This window comes from Narcine bancroftii, chromosome 2 (assembly GCF_036971445.1).
Source record: "Narcine bancroftii isolate sNarBan1 chromosome 2, sNarBan1.hap1, whole genome shotgun sequence".
NCBI classification, from domain to species: domain Eukaryota; kingdom Metazoa; phylum Chordata; class Chondrichthyes; order Torpediniformes; family Narcinidae; genus Narcine; species Narcine bancroftii.
The window spans coordinates 27,667,702-27,685,325 of NC_091470.1; the positions used below are offsets into that span (position 1 = coordinate 27,667,702).

The following is a 17,624-nucleotide window of genomic DNA, read 5'->3' on the forward strand; positions in this document are numbered from 1 at the left end:
GGGAATGGGGCTACAATTTTCTAACTCAGGCAACCAAAAGGGCGACTGAAGAATGAAAGAGAACATTGTATCAATACTTCAACAGGTCCTGGGCTGATAATCTGTAGATTAGTAGCACAGGAGCCTCATGAAGGTTTTACATCCACAACGGCAGCTCAACATTCTGTATTTCAAGCACCTACCGGTTATTTTAAATTTGCTATTTCTTCTCTTTATGTTTAATTAAATGGGCTCTCTTTATAGCAGAGGGAATGGTTTAATGAGCCAGCACCCCAGGCAAATGAATACCCCTGCTGATGCCAAAGACTACTAAAACTGCTCCCAGGATACAACAGCAGGATGCAAGGCTTTAAGTGTTTAAGGGGAGGGGGTTGGGGGTGGGGGGGGTGGGGGGGAGTTGTATGACAAAAATGAAACTCCATCTCATTCAATGGAAGATCCCATAAAATCCAAATACTTGCACAAGCACATGGATCATATAAATATACTGCATGGTGACATTTAGAATTGATAAGTATTTATCCACTTATTCTTCTGAGTTTATCTGCAAATTTTGCCACACCGGCCCTGCCTTCTGAAGTTAGTCACTGAAAATGGGCTGTAAATCTGAGCGGATCATTGCTCATGAAAGCAAAATATTCCACATGTACCAGTTTAATGCAAATTAAATGTCTGTAATTAGTTCTGGAGTGGTAATTTAGTGCACAAAAATAATTATTCAAAACCTGTTTTTTCCAATTAATGCCCAACACTGGAAAGTCTAGTTTACCCTTAACCCCTCCCTAAAGAAAACAAAAACACTGTGCTAATATATTATTATATCATCTAAACAAATTTAAATCACCAGGTTATAAAGTAGATGTCGCAAAATCTGTTTCACCAGAAGTGTTTTTCTCCAAGATTCCCTATGAAGGAAAGACAAAGCAGATAATAAGGTGATCCGAGGGCTTTAGTCAGATACTTCAATTAGTGACTTTCCATTGGTTTATAGAATCCAGAAGGATTTTCCAAGGTTTTTCTTGAAATTGAGCAATGGGATATTTGCTTCCCCAGAAATGAGTGAGATTATTTTACAAGGTTGAATCTTCCTGTTATAATGATATAATACCATCTTTTTAAAAATTCCAACGTAAAGGTTGTTGATTTTGAAGTTCCATCACACAATGTAAACATTTATATATGCTTTTTGCTTTCATGAATCAGATCTATAAAGGAATCCCTAGACCAGTGGTTATCAACCTTTTTCTTTCCAATCACATAATGCCATCGGTGCTCTGTGATTAGTAAGGGATGGCTTAAGGTGATATATGAATGGGAAGGGAAGGTTGAGAATCACTGCTCTAGACCCAATTGTTACTGAAATATTTTGCTTGAGAAAAATTGTCATTGGCCCGTTTCCTTTGGGGTTATAAAACCGTGCATAGAATGAGTCCATTGGGTACGATTAAAACAGTGGCTTTCAAACTTTTTCTTTCCACCCGCAATCCCTTACTAATCCCAGATCCCTGATGGCACAGGGAATACTTAAAGTGATAAGAGAGTGAAAGAAAAGGGTTGAGAACCACTGCCCAAGACTTTACACGTAGTTCACAAAGTCTTTGATTTTCCTTCCAATCCTTCCATACATTAAACCTGCTAATGAGGTGAAATATGTTACATCTGTAATTTTTATCCACACATTCATGATCCATGGATGTTATGGATCTCTCAGTCAGAAGAACATGTGAGCTGGTTTGTCTTGAGCTTGAAAGAGACTTACACGAACAAGTCTTCAACTGTGGAATCCAGTGCTTGCAACCTGCATCAGTTACGTCCTCTTTAAATTAAGATATAGAATATGCCATTTTACCCCTAAAGCTAACTCCATCATTTAATAGGATCCACTCACCAGTCCTGTCTCCCCACCATAAATTTGTATCACTCTTCTTATCCAGAATCCATCTTCTCTGTATAAAAGTATTGAATGAATTCTTCTACTACTCTTTCAGGAAGAGAATTTGAAAGGAACCTTTGAGGAAAGATTTTATTTCACCTCATCTTGTCTTAAAATTAGACCATCCTTCACTTTTAAAGAGTTAGATCTATTTCCAGATTTGCCCAAAAGGGAGCAGTCTTTCTGCCGACACCCTGTCAATACTCATATCGGATTATATTTATTTCAATCTAGGCGACTCTCATTCCAGATGAAACAAATGTAGCTTATCCAAGCTTTCTGCATAAGACATCCCTAGTCATATGAGGCATTAGTCTAATAAATTATCTTTACACTACTTCCAACATATCATGTTTCCTTCTATAAGGAAACCAATACCATATAAAGTACTCTAGACGTGGTCATGCAAAAGCCCCATATAACTGATCCATAGCCTCCTTACTTCTATATTCTATTCCTTTTCCAATTAATGATGACATTCTTTTAGTTTTCCTAATTACATGCTATATTTGCACACTAACCTTTTACGAAGAATGCTGGAGGACATCCAGGCCCTCTTAATCTCATAGATCTACAATTTACATAATATCCTTTTCTTATTATTCATGGCAAAATGGACTATTTCATATTTCACAACATTAAACACAATTTTCTAGATCTTTGCCCAGTTACCTAACACATCTAGATCCTTTGGTAGCCTCTTGATGTCCTTTTCACACCTTCTTTTGTGTCATCAGCAAAGTTAGCAACCTTACCTTTGATGCATTCATCCAAATAATTTATATACACTGGTTCATTGTACGAAATTGACACCCCACCACTGCATACCATTTATTACGTCTTGCGAACCAGAAACAAAAAGATCCATTTATACCTGCTTTCTCTTTCCTGTTAGCCAGCCAATTTTTTTTAATCCTCAGCAATATATTTCCTCCTACAGCAGGTGTGTCTAATTTCCACAATAATTTTTAATACACCTTCTCAACTGTCTTCTCATAACTTCAGAATTGTTTATCCACCAGTTCGTCTTTATTCACAGAGCTTGCTATTTCTTCAAAGAATTCCAATAAATTTGTCAAACATTATTTCCCCTTCACATAATATTGTTGACTTTGATTAATTTTGGGGGGGGGTACAGTTAGCTGAGAAGTTAGCATGATGCTATTACAATGCCAGGGACCCAGGTTCGATTCTGATGCTACCTGTAAAGAGTTTGCATGTTCTCCCTGTGCCTGCATGGGTTTTCTCTGGGAGCTTCAGTTTCCTCCCATCAGGGTCGGCGCCAATACGAGTGTTTGAGAGGGGCATGACTGGGGTGAGCACAATGAAATGCTCATAAACTCACTCAGCGGGGCGAGGGGGGGGTGCGGGTGGATGCTGGCACCTCCCCCCCACCCCCCGCCGACAAAAGTTATAGTCTTCCATCTCTCCGACATAGCAGACAAAAGCACTGCTTTTATTGCTGGGAGAGTCACTAGCAGGCATCAGGCTAGACACTAATGAAGCTTGAAGCACACGAATGATGGGGGTGGGGCAGGTCTGATGGCAAGCAATGGTTGAGAGTATATGGGAAGCACAGCACCTCGCTTGGGTAGGGAGGCAATGCCCGTGGATGACCCCCTTGGCACTGTCCCACATGTATAGGTTAATAGGTTAATTTGGTCAGCATGGGCTCGTGGGCCAGAAGAGCCTGTTACTGTGCTGTATGTCTAAATTTTTTAATTTGAATTTCTCAAAGTTCCATGCCTTAATGTCTATAAAAATAGCTTTGAATATTTTCCTTGCAAAGGATGTAATCTAACTGGCCTGTAGTTTCTTGCTTTCTGTCTCTTTTCCTTTTTAAATAAAGGAGTCACATTTGATATTTTGCAATCCATTAAAATAGACACAGAACATGGAGCAGTGGAGCACATGAACATGTACTTTGGTTCTCAATGATTGCACCAAACATGATGCCAAATTAAATTCAAACCCTCCTTCTTGCACATGATCCATCCCCTGCATATTCATTTGTCTATCTAGAAGCCTCTTAAATGTCACTTCTTCCATCATGACCCCCGCCTGGCCTATAAAAATCTTGCACAGAAAATGGATTAAAAAAAAAGAAAAGCAAGGCTTCAATGAGCTCACTTTCTTTCAACAGCTAAGCATTGTGTGGTGATATGTAATTACACCACTAGGTCACCAGGGGTCATCCCGGTGAACTTGTATATAAAGCAGTCCAGTGCTACAGTCTTGCCTTCCAGGTTCGTCTTGCAGAGAGACAAGATCTCTTAGTGTACATATTAGTTTATTAAAGCTGTCTTATACTCGCACTGCTGGTGTGGTTATTCTCAGAACATTGTGGTCTGACAATGTGTCAGCCCACAGCTCCAACAATCTCCTCAGTACCACTGACTAAGTGATTGCATTTGCCCGTGTCCCTCCCTCCCTTCCAATCCTCTAAACTCTATCTCTTTGTATTTGTAACCCAACCATGAAGACTGATGCAAAATGCTGGCTAATATCTATTTTTTTCCAAACATTACTTCTGGAGTCACACTTTTTAAAGAATCAACATGATCTTTGAACATAGAACATAGAACAATACATCACAGTACAGGATCTTCAGGCCCTGAAGATGTGCCGACCCATATTTTCCTTCCAAAATAAAAGTTCTAAACTCTCCCTACCCATAACCCTCTATTTTCTTTTCCTCCATATGAATGCTTAAGAGTTTCTTAATTGCTCCCAATGTTTCAGCCTCTCCCACCATTCCCAGCACCCACTACTCTCTGTGTAAAAAACGTACCCCTGATGTCTCCTCTAAACTTCCCTCCTTTAACTTTGTACCATATGTCCTCTGATGTTTGCTGATCCTGCCAGCTGTCCACCTTATCTATACCTCTCATAACCCTGTAGACCAGTGATTCTCAACCTTTTTCTTTCCATGCACATACCACCTATACCATAGGTGCTCTGTGATTAGTAAGGGATTGCTTAAGGTGGTATGTGTGTGTGGTGAATCTCTGCTAAGCTGCCTGTCTCCCCTCTGGCAAGCCTTGCTGTACTAACATTGGCTGTTCATTATCTCTACCATTAAAGACACTCCCCTTGGGTATAACTGTTTATGCACCCATTGTCTTTCATTATTGTACCATAAGTTTCTGCTAATAAAAGCCATGAATATTGTTTGACTGCATTGCCTTTGTCTACTTCATCAAATGGCACTATAATTCATGGAAATAAAAAATTTGAAAACCACTGTTTTAATCATACCTAATTGACTCGTTATGTGCAGGGTTTCATAACTCCAAAGGAAATGGGCCAATGACAATTTTTCTCTATCAAAATATTTCAGCAACAATTGGGACTAGAGCAGTGATTCTCAACCTTCCCTTCCCACTCACATACCACCTTAAACAATCCCTTACTAATCACAGAGCACTTATGGCATAGGGATTATTTAAAGTGGTATGTGAGTGGAAAGAAAATGGTTGAGAACCACTGTTGTAGACCTCTATTAAGTCTCCTCTCATCTCATTGTTCTATGGTCCAAAGTGAAAAGTCCCAGCTCTGCTAAACTTGCCTTATAAGACTTGTTTCCCAATCCAGGCAGCATCCTAGTAAATCCCCTCTGCACCCTCTCCAAAGCTTCCACAATTTTCCTATAATGAGGTGACCAGAACTGAACACAATATGTGTGGTCTTAGCAAAGATTTGTAGAGTTTAAACATGACCTCTCTACTCCTGAATTCAATCCCCCATTAATGAATCCCAGCATCCCATAGGCCTTCTTAACTATCCTATCAACTTTAGCGGCAACATCGATTGATGTATGGATTTCGACACCAAGGTCTCGCTATTCATCCACACTCTTAAGTAATTGGCCATTAACCCTGTACTCAGCCTTCTGGTTAGTCCTTTGATAATCCATCACCTCACCCTTATCTGGATTGAAATCCATCTGCCATTTTTCTGCCCAACTCTGTATCCTGTCTATAATTCCCTTTTAACCTTCAACAACCATCAGCTCCATCCACAGCTTGTCCAACCTTCATGACATCCACAAATTTTATCCGGGTAATTTATAAAAATCGCCAAGAGCAAGGGTCCCAAAACAGATCTTTGTGGCACTACTACTCTCTGCTTTCTTCTTACAAGCCAATTTTTTATCCATACAGACAAGGTTCCACTGATCTTGCGCCTCATGACTTTCCGGATGAGTTTCTCATGGGGGACCTTGTCAAATGCCTTGCTAAAATCTATGTAGACCACATCTACCTCCCTACCCTCATTAATTTTTTGTTACCTCCTCAAAAAAATTAATTAGACTCGTGAGGCACGACCTTCCCTTCACAAAACCATTCTGACTATTCTTGAGTAGACTATACTTCTCCAAATGCTCATAGATCCTATCCTTAAGAATCCTCTCCATTAGTTTGCACACCACTGACGTAAGATTCACCCATCTATAATTCCCAGGATTCTCCCCATGACCTTTTTTAAACAAGGGGACTACATTTGCCATTCTCCAATCCTCCGGCATCTCCCCTGCAGCCAAAGCGGATTCTGCCTCAGTTATCTCTTCCCACTGCAGCCTGGAGTATTTCACATCTGACCCGGGGACTTATCAATCTTGATGTTTTTAAGAAGATTCAACCCTTCCACTTCCTTAATCTCCACATTGTCCAGCACATATGACTATTCAATTTCGACCTCACCTTGAATACTGACACAAAGTATTCATTTAGGACCTCCCCAACCTCTTCTGTCTCCAGCCATATGTGCCTCCTTTATCATTTTGCAGCCCCATCTTCATTCTCATCATCCTTCTGCTCTTCACATACGCCTAGAGCACCTTTGGGTTCTCCTTAATGCTACATGTTAATGCCCTCTCATATCTCCTTCAAGCTCTCCGAAGTCCTTTCTTAAAGCTTCTTCCTGGATACCATATACTTCTCATGAGCCCTTCCTGTTTCTTGGTTCCTAGATCTAATGTATGTTTCTTTCTTCCTCATGACTTGTTGCCTGCCTGTTTCGTCAGCCATGGTTCCCTTTTCCTAGCACCTTTTCCTTGTTCCAGTAGGACAAGTGTATCTTGAAACCTGCATAAGTGGTCCCAAAAATTCCTCCACATTCCTTTTGTGCTTTCACCCTTAAACATCTGTTTCCAATTTATTCTTGCTAGTTCCTGCCTCATCCCTTCATAATTCGCCCTTTCCCAGTTAAGCACTTTTCCAGTTTGACTGATTGCGTCCTTTTCCATAGCTATGTTGAAGCTAAGGGAGTTGTGGTCACTCTCAACAAAATGCTACCCCACCAAGAAGTCCACCATCTGACCAGGTTCATTCCCCTAGAAACAGATCCAATATGACTTCTCATCTAGTGGGTCGGACCACACACTGTGTCTGGAATCCTTCTTGTCCACACCTGGCAAATTCAGCCCCATCTATCCCTCTTACAATCAGTAGGTACCAGTCAATATTAGGGAAGTTGAAATCACCCATAACTACAGCCCTGTATTTCCCGCACCATTCCAAATCAATATAAAGTCTGCAGTTTAGCGAATTTGGTTAACTCTTTTAAAATATGCGTGGGAAGTTTTGCAATCTTTTTTTAAAATATTTCTGGACAGTTTTTATTTTTCCCTTGTTCAATTTTTGATTTTTATATTCTGAGCAATTTTTTGATCTGAGGCCCGTCTGCCAAACTTCTTGAAATGTGCTGCTTTTTTTTAGTATTAAACAGTATTAAATTTGATTTGATACCATGTGACGCTAAAAATCGTATCCTCACTTCGGAGATTTCCTTTCTTGTTGGAACGTGTCTTTTCTATGTATTCTGAATGCCTGCACTGAATCTAGACTGATCCCTTAAACCTGATTAAGCAGCTCACTTGAGCCAGCTCTGTTTTAATGCACTTACAATTTTCCTCATATGTTTAAAGATGTCATTAAGATGAGTTCTGAACTTCTGAACCCACCAGTAGGTCCACCACGCATCGCACTCCCCACCCTAAAAATCCTCCACCCTGCACAACTTCTGGGACCACGGTGTACTGAGGTAAAGAGAAGGGCCAATGTTCTTCCTTTGTTCAACACCATCATTACCAATAATCCAATGATCATCACACTTAGCTTGTCAGATATGTCTGTGCACAAAATTACTGCCATATCCAAGGGTGAAAAATTCCAAAAGTCATCTAGCAATGGCTTTAGTGCATCCTGAAGTCATGAAAAGCAATATATAATTGAATGTTTTCTCCTTTAGGTCAGACAGTTCAAGCGGTAATGGATCTAGCAAGCCCCAGTTAGGTATAAATTAATACCATCAGTATCAAACTGAACAATAAAGAAATTATTTCTTTCAGATGCCATGCTACTCACATATAACATGCAGTATTGAGTCCAAGAACATCTTGTCAGCATTACTGACCTAACTGGCTGATGTCAATTGAGTCGGAAGGATTGGCTCCAGAAAGTTTGGAAGAGAAAATCCAGTCCAGCTCATTATCCTATTGTCCCCAAAATAATAATCACATGTGGAGGGGCAAAATTCACCTCTTCCCCACCCATAATCATTCACCCCCCCCAACTCTCATTGTGGATTCTTTTCCAGGAAAAGTACCCTTTCGGGTGAGGTTAGGGCACCTGTGATGGAAAGGGGTAAGAACTTAGAGAGGTAGGAAATAAAGTTGGAACTGTAAAATGATTATTTTCTGTCCTAAGGATGATAACGGGTAGAATTTATATTAAATGAGTGAATGCCTTCATTAAATTGACAGGTGTTCATTTGAGATAGGTTCACCATTTGTTCTCACTAATTTACCTCACAATGTATTTTCAAGTCTTTCAACTGAGTCTTTGATTGATCTTTGGTTATTTTTTTCATTAAAAATAGTTGTGAGGTCACAAGGGAAGTGGCTGGATGGGGGAAGGGGGCGTGGGGGAAGGGGGCGTGGGGGAAGGGGACGTGGGGGAAGGGGGCGTGGGGGAAGGGGCGTGGGGGAAGGGGGCGTGGGGGAAGGGGGCGTAGGGGAAGGGGGCGTGGGGGAAGGGGGCGTGGGCAAGGGATGTGTGTGGTGGGGGTTGGTGGATGATACTGGGTCTGACATTACCAAGTGGTGAATGGTGTAAGCAGAGAGAGAGAGCTGCAGTGTGCTCAGGGTAGGCTGATTTTATTGTTAGAAACCGAATTGTTTTGCTGGTGTTGAGACGTTAATAATTGGAGTCTCCTGTAGTGCGCTCTTTACCTGATGTTGCATCATTTATAAGCTTGTTTGTGAAGTGGTGTTTCCTAGTCCAAGGTACAGAATGAATTCATCTTCCAGCAAAATGGACTTACAAAGCACGCAGATCAGCAAAAAGGCTTCTAAGGGATTTTCTCATAGAATTTCTGGTCAAGGTGATCCTTCCTTCCCAGCTGCAAAGCTGCCAGAATTTGGATATTTTCTACTTAGATTAAAGCTTTGCACTATTCATTCTCAGGCCTGCTTACTGATGCTGTCCTTGAGCTTTCTGGTCACTCCTGCAGTCCTTGAGTTCTCTATTGTAATAAACTTTCTGACAAATAATTAATCATGTGCTTGTCCATATGCATGCAGCCATCATTTTGGGCTCCAGCCCCTGCTCTGCTCTCAAGATTTGCCCAGCTAGTTTACTGCTGGTTAACCAGCATGATAGTAATTGGTGATGTAAAAGCAAACTTCATTCCACATCTCAATAGGAGGGGTACATGTACCTGCTTGCTACTTACCCATATCTTGAAGAAGGGCTTAGGCCAGAAACGTCGGTAATGTGTCTTTACTTTTTATGAATGCTGCGAGTCCTGTTGACTTCCTCCAGCACATTCAATGCTTTTTTTTGCACCTCATTATACTATGCTCCCACTCTGGAAGCTTTGAGGACCTCCCCCCCCACCCCCCTTTCTCTCTCTCTCTCTCTCTCTCTCTCTCTCTCTCTCTCTCTCTCTCTCTCTCTCTCTCTCTTTCTCTCTCTCTTGCAACAAGACAATTGCATTTGCTCTTTTTCAATTTTCCACTACCTTTAATAACACAATGACTTTAAAAAAGATCAACCTAAGTCTTTTATCACCATAAAAATTCACTTCAAAAACCAATGGGTCCTGATGACTTATTTGGATTTTTTCCTGTTAGTTTTGCTGAAATCTTGTCTCTAATTATTGAGATTGATATAATTTCTACTGGAAACTGATCTATCTGTTATCTTTAGGATATTTGATAATCCAAGAACTGAAGTACCAATTTAACACAGTGGTTCTCAACCTTTTTCTTTCCACTCACACACCACTTTAAGTATTTCCTATGCTATAGGTGCTCTGTGCTTAGTAAAGGATTGTTTAAGGTGGCATGTGGGTGGAAAGAAAAAGTTTGAAAACTGTAATGATAATGATCATATTTGCATGGCCACTAGCAAGGCCTTGATTATAGTTACTGTTTTATTAATCTAGGCTGCCAGCAGGGGGATGTCACATGACATGCAGGATCTGTAATGGAGGCTTGCGGCTTCGTGACCTGCCTCATGGTGCTGTTTAGAACAATTTTAAAGTAAAAGAAAATCCTTTTCCTTCATCCATGTGTTGTCTAAGAGCTCGCACATACAAATACAAGATGAAACATGGAGTCAGAAGTGGGATGAAGGAAATTTAAAGGAAATACTTTAAACGGTAAAATCTAAAGTCTGCAACTGATCAGTGAAGAGAAGCGATCAAAGAGAGAAATGGAAGGATTACATCCACCAACAAAACTTCAGTAGGAACCATGTGCAACAAAGCAAGATTCATGCAGTAGATGAAAGGGAGATAGAGGAATTCTATGTAGATGTGGTGACTGAAAACAAGAAAGAAAACAGAGACTAGATGTTGAGATTAAATGTGAAAAAGATATACATTTCAGTTAAATTGGATACTGGAGTACAAATTAAGATTTTAAGAAAATTAGACCCACACCAAAGATGTATGAAACAAAATTGAAGGTGACAGGATATTCAGATACCGATGCATGGTCAAAATGAAACACAAGGATAAAGAGCACATCCTGGCATTCATCGAGGTACCAAAGGATGTACAGGCCATACTAGGTTTAACAGTCTGTGAGAAAGTGATCCTGGTAAAAAGAGTCCTCATTGTGGAAAGCGAAGGAGAGACAGTCTATGATGAACTCATGAAAGAGTACAATGACCTATTTCAGGGTCAAGGCTGCTTTCCAGGAAAAACACAAGATCAGAGTGGATAAACGTGTGCCACCGATAATACGTCCATGCAGAAAAGTTCTATTTGTGCTTCAAAATCAACTAAAGGCAGAGTTGGACAGGAAGGAAAGCCTGAACGTGATTCAGAAGACAAATGAGCCAACGGAGTGGGCGAGTTCACTCATTGTTGTGGACAAAAATAATGGAAAGGTTGGAATTTGCCTGGATCAAAGAGATCTAAACAGAGCAATAAAGAGAGAACACTTTAACTTCCAACACATGATTAAGTCATGCCATGGTTTGCAAAAGCAAAGTTTTTTCAGCAAGTTAGATGCATCATCAGGATTTTGGCGGTTAAAGTTGGATAAAGCAAGTTCAAGACTGTGCATGTTCAATATTTCATTTGGCAGATACAGATTCCTAAGGTGACCATTCAGAATTGCCTCAGCTCCTGAAGTGGATCACAAAACTACCCATATGGTCTATGAGCACCTGGACAGAGTTGATACCTCAATGGATGACATCGTAGTATAGGGAACTACAAGAATGGAGCATGATGAGAATCAAAGGAAAGTGCGAGAAGCAACAAGGAAAGCAAACCTGAAGCTCAATAGAGAAAAATTCCAGCTCGGGGTGACAGAACTAACATTTGTAGGAGATATTATTGGCAGGGAGGGCATCAGACCAGATCTCAGAAAGATGTCTGCCCTTGGGAACATGCCAAGACCACAATGCAAAAAGGATGTACAGAGGTTTAATGGAATGGTCAACTATATGGGTAAATTCATATCCAACCTCTCAGAAAAGATGGCTCCATTGAGAAGACTAACAGAAAGAACATTGAATGGGAGTGGGATTGTGAGCACGAAAAGCCATGGAGCGAACTAAAGAAACTACTCACAGAGGAACCATATAACCATATAACCATTTATGGAGTGGAAACAGGCCACATTGGCCTTCCGAGTCCGCACTGGTTCACTGATTTTGTGCGCCCTCTTCAGGCATTAGTCCTGGTAGATCTTCATCAAAATTCAATTATCATGTTATAAAGTGCAATATTACACAAAATTCACTTCATTCAGACATAAAACAGAGATACATTAGCAGAAAGTTAAATGAAATGCTTCTTTCAGTCATGGGTCAGGTCTGTATATGATTCTGGCACACAGTATTGATGCTGCCTGATCACTGTCTTCTGAAGTGATTTTGTAACCTGCAAGGTGGCATCAAACCTTCTCAAAACATTTGGGGACCAGTTCTGAGGTTTTACGACCCAGTGAGACCCATCAAGTTATCATCAGACGCATCACATAGTGGGCTCGGTGCAGTTCTTCTGCAAAAATATGATGACTGGCAACCCATTGCGTATGCATCACGCTCAGTGACAGACGCAGAGACACGATACGCTCAAGTTGAAAAGGAGCTGCCCAGCATCACATACACCTGTGAAACATTTCATCTGTTTGTGTCAGGACAAGCAATCAGGGTAGAGACTGACCATGGCCCTTGATGGCATTGTTCCAAAATCCATTAAATGTATGTCCACTTAGAATACAAAGAATGATGATTAGGCTGCAACGCCATACACTGAATGTGGCGTACACTCCGGGTAAGCTAATGTATAGAGTAGACACGTTGTCTAGAGCTGTTGACATGAGAGAGCCTGCAAACACCAAAATGGATGAAGACGCGAATGCCTTCATGGATATAATCATAAGTGCACTGCCCATATCAGATGCAAAAATGGAGCTCATAAAGTCAGAGACAAACAAAGATGAAACACTGAGGCAGCTGAGAAAAAATCATCTTGGATGGATGGCCCAATGTGAAGCAGGACTGCCCACCTGACGTTTCAGAGTAGTGGAACTGCAGGGCGGAACTATCAGTGGTCGAAGACATCATCTACAAGGAAGTAAAATCCTTATCCCAAAGATTTTGAGAAAAGGGATGCTAAAAAGAATTCGTGGAGGACATCTCAGAATCGATAAGTGTAAGAAAAAAAACATGAGAGGTGATGTACTGGCCAAAAGTCAGCAATGATATAACAAATGAAATGTCAAATTGTACAATATGCAGGAAATAGCAACAAATAATCCTGCAGAACCACTGAAGCCACACCCAGCACCATACAGACCTTACAAGAAGGTAGGTGCTGACCTATTCAAATGTCAAGAGAAGGACTATCTTGTAGTCACAGACTATTACTCCCTGTATCCACTGGTGTGTAGACTGAACACCACCTCTGCAGATCTGTAATAACAGGTATGAAAGTCGTATTCTCCAGACATGGCAAGCGATTTCTTCACAGATAATGGACGCCAGTTTTGCATTTTAAAGTTCCGACAGTTTGCCACAGACCACGTCAAATCCTCATTTTCCACAGTCCAATGGTCTAGTGGAAAAATCGGTACAGACAGTGAAAAGACTGATGAACAAGGCAAAAAACAGTGGAACAGACTTCTACCAGAGCATGTTAGTATACCGCACAATGCCGCTTGAATGTGGTATGTCACCAGCACAACTCCTAATGGGACATAGGCTAAAATCAAACCTACCCATTTAGGAGAAACTCCTAAAAACAAAAGGGTGGGGGGGGGGGTGGGAAGTGAGGAAGTTCAAAGTACAATAGGAAATAAAGCAAAAGTATTACTTTGACAGAGGTACAAAAAACCTACCGGAACTCTACACTGGTGACCTACTAAGGCTAAAAGACTAAACAAACTTATGGACTCAGAAGGGAACTGTCCTTACTGAAGTCCAGCCAAGATCATACACCATTCAGATTGATGAAGGTGCTGTTCTGTGAAGAAATCGTTGAGATCTTCAAATGGGAGCAGATGGAAAGACAGATACTATTGAACAACCTGAGTGCATATCTGAGAAGACATCGTCTGAGGCAACAACTCAGATTCAAGGACAATCAATCAGGAGATCGTCAAGACACATGAATCCTCCTAAGAGACTCATTGAGCAAATTTAAAGATTCCTATTATAGAATGAAGTAGTGCTATCTTATTGACTCTTCAAGTTTTAGTGTATATAAATGTGAACACATAAAACAAGTTTAAAAAATGTTAACAATATTGATAATAATGAAAATGTAAGTTCTTGGTGTTAAAGTTAAAAATGGAGAGTTATACAAAGTATATGTTGATTAAAAGTATGTTTTAAGAAAGGGAGATGTAATGATAATGATCATGTTTTCATGGCCACTAGCAAGGCCTTGATTATAGTTACTGTTTGATTAGACTTGGGTGCCAGCAGGGGGATAACACATAGCATGCAGGATCTGTAATGGAGGCTTATAGCCTCATGGCATGCCTTCTTGGAGCTGTTTACAACAACTTTAAAGTAAGAACCTTTTCTTTCATCCATATGCTGTCTAAGAACTCACACATATGAATACAAGATTAAACAAAACCACTGTTTTAATCGTACCTAATTGACTCATTATGTGCACGGTTTCATCTTCTTTCTTTGGCTTGGCTTTGCGGATGAAGATTTATGGAGGGGTAATATCCACATCAGCTGCAGGCTTGTTTGTGGCTGACAAGTCCGATGCAGGACAGGCAGACACTTGTGGCGGTTGCAAGGGAAAGTTGGTTGGTTGGGGTTGGGTGTTGGGCTTTTCCTCCTTTGCCTTTTGTCAGAGAGGTGGGCTCTGTGGTCTTCTTCAAAGGAGGTTGCTGTCGGCCGAACTGTGAGGCGCCAAGATGCATGGTTTGAGGTGATATCAGCCCACTGGCGGTGGTCAATGTGGCAGGCACCAAGAGATTTCTTTAGGCAGTCATTGTACCTCTTCTTTGGTGCACCTCTGTCACGGTGGCCAGTGGTGAGCTCGCCATATAACACGATCTTGGGAAGGCGATGGTCCTCCATTCTGGAGACGTGACCTACCCAGCACAGTTGGACCTTCAGCAGCATGGATTCGATGCTGTCGGCCTCTGCCATCTCGAGTACTTCGATGTTAGGGATGAAGTCGCTCAAATGAATGTTGAGGATGGAGCGGAGACAACGCTGGTGGAAGCGTTCTAGGAGCCGTAGGTGATGCCGGTAGAGGACCCATGATTCGGAGCCGAACAGGAGTGTGGGTATGACAACGGCTCTGTATACGCTAATTTCAGTTGGTTGTTTTTCCAGACTCTTTTGTGTAGTCTTCCAAAGGCGCTATTTGCCTAGGCGAGTCTGTTGTCTCTCTCATTGTCGATCCTTGAATCCGATGAAATGGTGCAGCCATTAACAATGGCATGAAGCAAGACTGCGTTCTCGCACCAACCCTCTTTTCAATCTTCTTCAGCATGATGCTGAAACAAACCACGAAGGACCTCAACAATGAAGACGCTGTTTACATCCGGTACCGCACGGATGGCAGTCTCTTCAATCTGAGGCGCCTGCAAGCTCACACCAAGAGCAACTTGTCCGTGAACTACTCTTTGCAGACGATGCCGCTTTAGTTGCCCATTCAGAGCCAGCTGTTCAGCGCTTGACGTCCTGTTTTGCGGAAACTGCCAAAATGTTTGGCCTGGAAGTCAGCCTGAAGAAAACTGAGGTCCTCTATCAGCCAGCTCTCCACCATGACCACCAGCCCCCCCACATCTCCATCGGGCACACAAAACTCAAAACGGTCAATCAGTTTACAGTTTCAGAACTCCAAAGAAAGTGGGCAATGATAATTTTTTTCAAGCAAAGTATTTCAGTAACAACTGGGTCTCGAGCAGAGGGTTTTCAACTTTCTCTTCCCACTCACATACCACCTTAAGCAATCCCTTACCAATCACAGAGCACCGATGGCATAGGGATTACTTAAAGTAGTATGTGAGTGGAAAAAAAATGGTTGAGAACCACTGAGTTTAACATACCTATCATTTCTTGGTCTCTGTTAATAATTTCCCAGTCTCATCCTCTGGGGTGGGGGGGGGGGGTCCGCCCTTATTTTGCCTCTCAACTTCCTTATATATTTCCATAGAAACACTTGCTTTTCAATTTGACATTTCTTTCCCCTCCTTGTCAAGTTTTGCCGCTGGTTCCTGTAAGATTCCCAGACCTTTGGTCCACCACTAGTATTTGCCACTTTGTATGCTCTAATCTTTGATTTAACACTTTCTTGACCCCCATTGTTAACTCTGGAAAGTTTATCATTCTCAATTGCAATAGATTTCTTTCTACTGAGCATTATGAACCAGCTGTTTAAATATCTGCCCGTGCTCACCCACTGGGTAATTTCTTGTCTCCCAAAAATTATGCTCAATGCTTCCTCACTTGAAGAAGAGCTCAGGCCCAAAATGTTGACTGACTTTTGCTTTCCATAGACGCTGCACAACCTGCCGAGTTTCTCCAGCACTTTTGTGTATGGCACCTGACCTCAGTTGGAACATCAATTCTGCTCCCTTGGTGTGAGGCCTGTGGAATTGAAAGCAATTGTGCGTTCTGTACCAGGAGGTAATAGCTGCAAGATGAGCATCCTAACTCCTCAGGGAGGTGCAATCACAAGAAGGTCTCAGAAGCTTCTCTGAATCAGTGTCTAAGACCCTTACACTGGGCAACAAATTTTTCAAAAGGTTTGCTTCCTGAAAAAAAAATTGGAGATTATGATAGACAACTTCAAGCTGAGAACAAAGATAATTTCAGATGTGCTCTATCACATAGGAAATCGGAGAAGCATTAAATGAACTTTTATTGAATTTAGCATGTTTAATGATGCGGACATATTGCATTAGTTCAACTAACCTAAAAACGTTTTGCCACAGATTTTCCTTTGTATTCAGCATCTGATGCCTCTCGTGTCAATGCGCAACAATAGTCGGCCAGCATGGATGGATTCCAGTTGCCCTGATACCACTTTTCCATGGTCACAGTGTCCTGGTGAAACCTTTCACCGTATTCGTCACTGACTGCATTGAGATCAGCAGGGAAGAAGTCCAAGTACAAATGCAGAAAATGAATTTTCAATGATGTATTCCACTTCATGGTTTTCTATACTTGAAGGATGTGGTCAATCAGCTGGATAATTCACAAAAATAAATTGTATCTAAAAAGATGGTGCATGACAGAAAAACTTGAAGGCAATTTTTGTGATCACCAGTCCACTATCCATAAAATGCAACCAGAAAGTGTGCAGGAAGCAAAAGTTTCATTGTCCTGTGTTATGATACAAAAGTTGGTGTTTGATTTGCTTAAGTGAAGCTTCACCCTGTCCAGATTAATTCCAACTCGTCCATTCCAGGAACAGCTCATGTAGTGGCTGCAGGAGTTGAAAAGGAAACATTTACAATAATTCAACAAACCAAGAGAGTTGCTTGGTGCCAGTCTGATAACAATAGCATTCACTTTGCTCGGAGTTGGACGTGTGCCTTGTGTGTCAGATTTCAGACATTGTCAGAGTACATACAGGGCATCACATACAACTCTTTAGATTCCTTTTTTTGCGGGTGAGGCAAAATTACCGCTTATTAGCAGTGCAAAAAAAAAACTGAACACAGCGTATACATGTAAACAAACTG

General features: G+C 41.3%; 1 protein-coding gene and 1 long non-coding RNA gene across 3 annotated transcripts in view; one reads left to right on the plus strand and one right to left on the minus strand.

Moving 5' to 3' along the window:
- Window positions 1–17,624, plus strand: part of LOC138753305 (protein phosphatase 1 regulatory subunit 37) — a 247,124-nt gene that overhangs the window by 120,083 nt on the left and 109,417 nt on the right. The gene's annotated exons all lie outside the window — the stretch shown is intronic.
- Window positions 1–17,624, minus strand: part of LOC138753306 (uncharacterized) — an 81,117-nt gene that overhangs the window by 52,184 nt on the left and 11,309 nt on the right. For both annotated transcript variants that reach the window (XR_011351095.1, XR_011351094.1), the window contains exon 4: window positions 845–905. This is a non-coding gene — a long non-coding RNA (uncharacterized lncRNA). The remainder of the gene's footprint in view (window positions 1–844; window positions 906–17,624) is intronic.